General features: G+C 36.1%; 1 non-coding gene across 1 annotated transcript; it reads right to left on the bottom strand.

The window, feature by feature from the left end:
• Positions 1-5,688: 5,688 nt before the first annotated feature.
• LOC116763825 lies at positions 5,689-5,795 on the bottom strand. The gene has a single exon (XR_004352640.1). It is a non-coding gene; the product is annotated as a U6 spliceosomal RNA (small nuclear RNA).
• Between the last annotated feature and the right edge of the window lie 398 nt (positions 5,796-6,193).

The raw sequence follows: 6,193 nt of genomic DNA, 5'->3' as shown, positions 1-6,193 counted from the left end.
GACACCTGAGACCCAGGCAACAAACACCCCCAGCTCTTTTCAGCCTCTTCCTATTTGCATCATAGCTCTGGTTTCAAATAGTGAGTACATCTCATTCCCTGCCTCATGTGGTCACTTTTAGTCTTTTACTTCATAAACTCTCTTCTCCCTGACCCTATTTCCAGACTCATAGCTCAGCAGGCCCACAGTTTTTGCAGGACTTTCTACTTTGTCTTCCATTTACACTTTGGGTACACTGAGATGCTTACCTCATTAACTTTCTCCATCCTTGTTATGTGATTGGAACTGAGAGATCAGGGGACAACCCAAGCATGAACTTTCAATACGATAGTGATTAAAATCTTATCAATTTTACAAGTTCTACTTGTAAACTTTATTTTACAAGTTCTACTTACTTTTATTCATTTATTTGTTTATTTTTGGCTGCATTGGGCCTTCATTGCTGCACACGAGTTTTCTCCAGTTGAAGGTGAGCGGGGACTACTCTTCATTGCAGTGCATGGGCTTCTCATCGTGGTGGCTTCTCTTGTTGTGGAGCACGGGCTCTAGGCACGTGGACTTCAGTAGTTGTGACACTCAGGCTCAGTAGTTGTGGCACACGGGCTTAGCTGCTCCGCGCGATGTGGGATCTTCCCGGACCAGGGCTCAAACCCGTGTCCTCTGCATTGGCAGGCGGATTCTTAACCACTGCGTCACCAGGGAAGTCCTCTACTTACGTTTAAAACATAGCCTTCTATTCCATTCCACTGAAAATAGTCTCCAGTACCTTGGTGTTCAGTCTTAGGTAGATCATTTAAATAAAAACATGTACTTTGAATTAATTCACTTTATTTGAATCTAGAATCCATTAGGCAACATGGTATTAAATTTCCTGTTTATAAGAATGATAGTTCTATTTGCATTCTTATTTTATTGAGTTTTTATCTAGTAAATGATTTCTTTGCACTAATTTCAAGGCTATATATTTGCCATTTTTAAAGCAAGACCACTAAATATCTTCCTTTTATATCTGAGGAAAGTTTGATTTGAATCCACAAATACCTCCTTAATTATTATGAAAACATTTTCATGACAATGAAATTCTGAACATTAGTTTTATTGAAGTGCAGTATATCAGAGGGAAATATGTATTAATTATCAAAATAAAGTATTTTATCTTTTTGTTTATTTATGTAATTATGACAGGGGAGATAGAAAAGAAGAGGGCATTTTCCTTCTACTGTGTAGCATTCCTATAGATTTTACACTGGTCATTTGGTAATTCCAACATCTGACTCACATGAGCAGCTTTCTGATTAGGATGTTTCTGGAGCTGGAATATTTTTAGGGTAAAAGAAAATCTGTTTATATTTCAAGTAAAACTACATATGACCTTTATTCAGTGCAAATATTGCCTCATTCTTTAAAAATCCTAACCCACACAGAAGTCTAGATCACCTGTAGGCTCTGCAAGGAAGTGGAAAACACACCTTTTTTGGCTTGAGATTGTCATCAACTTGGTTTCCACCAGGCATTAGAGGGATCTACAGTAGTCAAGTATATCCTTACGTCTAGTGTACTGCTCTGCACCTCATGGACACCAGTAAATACATGTAACTGGAATGACTACATGTGATTTTCAATAGTCCCCAGAGAGGAAAGGAATTTTTTTCTATTTCATTCTTTATCATTGGTATGGTCAGGAAGTATTCTGTTGCCAAGACATAATCATTTTTCTCCTGGTGACTTTAGCAAAACATCACCCAGTCCAATTAAAAAGCTGTTCTTTTCCTGTTCGTTTAAGAAGTCAGCACCCACGCTTCACTGTGGTATCCAGCCCTCCGTTATTAACAGTTCTCTTGGCATCTTATTAAATTGGAAAGGGTTTCAGACCAAGATTAAATGGCATGTATGAATCTCTTTATATTATTTGAAATATATATTCTGTCCACATAAACTGCTATTTCCATTATCTTAATTTTGTATAGCACAATGAATTATATGAATTATTTCTCCAGGCCCTCAGAGGGGGTCATTTTCCACAAAGGAAGTAGCCACATAATAAAAAGGTCAAAGCTAAATCAAAAAAGAAAAAGCCTCTAATCATAAAAAACCCATTTTTGGGGGAGAAAGATGAAGCAGATCAGTCATCAGCTATTTTTTATCACAATCTAAGACATGTGCAGTAATAAATAAATACATTCTCAATTTTACACGATAGATTCTCTCCACCCAGGAGTATGACTGTAGTACCCATATTTAGAAAGAGATTATTCTTTTCTTTAAAAAAAGAATTATTGAGGTATAATTTACATATAATAAAATGCATATTGATGAGTTTTAACAAATACATACATGCACACACACACACACACACACACACACACACACACACTGATGTGACAGTAATATAGAGAATGTTTTTATCACCCTCAAATATTCTTCCAGGTCAATACAGGAAGCCCCCAGCCTCCATCCTGGGCTCCAGGCAATTGCTAATAAGCTTACTCTCTATCACTAGAGGTTGGAACAATGTTTCCTCGACTTTCACACAAATGGGTCTATATGGTATGTATCCTTTTATGTCTGGCTTGTTTCACATTTTAAAAACTTTTTTAAAAATAAACGTTTTATTTTAGGATAATTTTAGATTTACAGAAAAATTGCAAAGATGGTACAGAGGGTTTTTCCTATCCTTAAAATCTCATATTAATACATAACTAATGTAACTAACGTGCTGCATTTGTCACAACCAATGAACAAATATTGGTACATTAGTATTCACTTAAATCATGGTTTATGCCAATTTCCTTCCTTTGTAAACTAACATCCTTTTTCCTGTTCCAGGATCCCATCCAGGATATCGCATTACATTGAGTCATTGCTTTTAGTTGTCGTGTCTCCTTAGCTCCTCGTGGCTGTGCCAGTTTCTCAGATTGTCCTTGTTTCTGATGACCTTGAAGGATTTGAAGAGTACTCCTCAGCTCTGTTGTAGAATGTTTTTTAATTGGGCTTTGAGTGATGCTTTTCCTTATGATTACACTGTGGTTAGGAGGACGACCACAGAGGTAAAGTGTCAGTCACATCACATTCAATCAACATGACCTTCACTATTGACATTCATTTTAATCACCTGGCGGAGGCAGTGGATGGTCAGGTTTCTCCATTGTAAGGTGACTCCCCCCAACCCCACTTCCAAGCTGCCCTCTTTGGGAGAAGTCACCATCTGTAAGCCACACTTAGAGTGGGGAGTCATGCACCACTTCCTTAAGTGTGGATTGCCACCATAAGTCATTTGTCTGCTCTCCCCCATTTATTTCTTTAATAAGTCATTTATTTGTATCAGTATGAACTCATGCAAATTTATTTTAAAATTTGAGTTACATTACAATACTATGTGTATTAATTTTATTCCAGCTTTAGCCATTCAGAGCTCTTTCAATTCGCTCCTCTGCTACGGTTTTGGATCTGCCTCTTTACCAATAAATGCATATGTACCCTTGATAGAATGTAATGGGAATGACACGTTACCCCCGTAGTGTCCTCCCCAAACCCATAACCACAATCTAATCATGAGAAAAATTGGAGAATGGTATTAGAAACCAAGAGCTAGGTACGCTCATTGTTACTGAGGTATCATCACTTCCAGGCCTTCCAAGTCGAAGAACAAAGTTGTTACCAACCCTTATATATACTCGTATATATGTAAATATTTCTATATTATCTATCCATCTCTGTATTGAACTGTACATAGATTCATAAGATGTCTCCAACTCTAATCCATTACCACATGGATAATTCTAGCCATCTCCCCTTGTTTATCTGTAAACTCCCACTCCAGCAGTGAGAATATTAATTGAACAATTCCAGTATGCATATATACTGAAGTGTTTCAGAATTGTTACCTTGCGGTCCTGAGAAAACAACATTATCACCCAGAGTATGTTGTTATGTGTAGTTTTCCTTTAGCCTTGAAAGTATCCACTGACTCCCAAACTTACTTAGGTCAGCACCTTTGTCCCTTACCTCCTTCAGTGAAGTTGTTCATATATTTGTAATACAGAGTTTAAGTTACTGGTATGTGTGAAGTACCATTAACTGAGACTGGAAAAATCTAGGGGAGGAGAAGGGTTTTTTGGCAAATCAAGTGTTACAATTTTATGTATAAGTTGAAAATACTTATTAGAGATCAAGGGGAAATGTCAAGTAGACTGTCAAAAAATTGATGTCAACCATTTGTCTGGTATGTGAATTTAAAATATTTTCCCCGAATTAAGGTCCATCATTTGAATTTGATTATGATATGATTATATAATTACATATTTACATTTTATAATTAAATATATATTACATGTTCTATATGGAAATGAAAATACATTTTCTTTTTATCTATTCCTTCTAGTTGACATTTCAAAATTAAGATGTGCTCTGGGTGCTTTACAATTTCATAGCAGAAAATTTTTGAATGACACTTGCATTGCAATCATTGTGTTTTCTATCTATGATGAAATTACGCTTCAAGTAGTTAAGATCCAGGATGTCCATATACAAAAGTGGGGGGGCTAAACTGGGAGATTGAGATTGACATATACACATTACTATATGTAAAACAGATAACTAATAAGGACCTGCTGTATAGCACAGGGAACTCTACTCAATACTCTGTAATGACCTATATGGGAATAGAATCTAAAAAAGAGTGGATGTATGTATGTGGATAACTGAATCACTCTGCTGCACAGAAGAAACTAACACAACATTGTAAATCAACTATACTCCAATAAAAATTAATTTAAAAAAAATGAAGTTCAAGAACAGCCTGAGAAGACAAAATTGTCCCTACTCCAATCACCATTTGAATGGAAGGATCCTTGATCAGGTACTTCTATTTAAATATATCCTCAATTATCTAAAGTGAAGAAGAAAATGATCATGTATTATACATCTTTATTGGAGTATAATTGCTTTACAGTGTTGTATTAGTTTCTGCTGTATAACAAAGTGAATCAGTTATGCATATACGTATATCCCCATCTCTTCCCTCTTGCGTCCCTCCCACCTTTGTGGTCACAAAGCACCGAGCTGATCTCCCTGTGCTATGCAGCTGCTTCCCACTAGCTATTTTACATTTGGTACTGTATATATGTCCATGCCACTCTCTCACTTTGTCCCAGCTTACCCTTCCCCCTCCCTGTGTCCTCAAGTCCATTCTCTAGTAGGTCTGTGTCTTTATTCCCATCTTGCCCCTAGGTTTTTCATGACCAATTTTTTTTTTTTAGATTCCATATATATGTGTTAGCATATGGTATTTGTTTTTCTCTTTCTGACTTACTACACTCTGTATGACAGACACTAGATCCAGATACCTCACTACAAATAACTCAATTTCGTTTCTTTTTATGGGTGAGTAATATTCCATTGTATATATGTGCCCCATCTTCTTTATCCATTCATCTGTCGATGGACACTTAGGTTGTTTCCATGTCCTGGCTATTGTAAATAGAGCTGTAATGAACATTGTGGTACATGACTCTTTCTGAATTATGGTTTTCTCAGGGTAAATGCCCAGTAGTGGGATTGCTGGGTCATATGGTAGTTCTATTTTTAGTTTTTTAAGGAACCTCCATACTGTTCTCCATAGTGGCTGTATCAATTTACATTCCCACCAACAGTGCAAGAGGGTTCCCTTTTCTCCACACCCTCTCCAGCAAAAATATGGAATGCTTCACAAATTTGCGTGTCATCCTTGCACAGGGGCCATACTAAACTTCTCTGTAACGCTCCAATTTTAGTATATCTGCTGCTGACGTGAGCACGAAAACGATCATTTTTGAATGACTTCATCTTACATCTCAAATGACTTTTTGAATGAACGTAAACATTTCAGAAGTATAGAAAAATAAATTAAATAGGTGTATTTACGTTTTGGTATCAGACATATTTTCTTTGGGATGATTTATTTTATAAACATTTATTTTGTATATAAAATATACCTGATTTGGTGTTATTTCTTTTCCAGTAGCATTTCAAGTATCATAATCATCAGTACACATACAAGATATTTGAAGGGATTGTTATCTCTCCTTTCTATTATAAATGCACCGCTTAGTCTACTGGAATATCACTTAATTGACTTAAAGCTCCATTTTTCAGAATATTAAACTTATAATAAAATAGTTTGTCAAAAGTACAATATGTGGAAAATGGGTTAAAA

This window comes from Phocoena sinus, chromosome 12 (genome assembly GCF_008692025.1).
Source record: "Phocoena sinus isolate mPhoSin1 chromosome 12, mPhoSin1.pri, whole genome shotgun sequence".
NCBI lineage: Eukaryota > Metazoa > Chordata > Mammalia > Artiodactyla > Phocoenidae > Phocoena > Phocoena sinus.
This window is presented reverse-complemented; position numbering and strand designations above follow the sequence as displayed.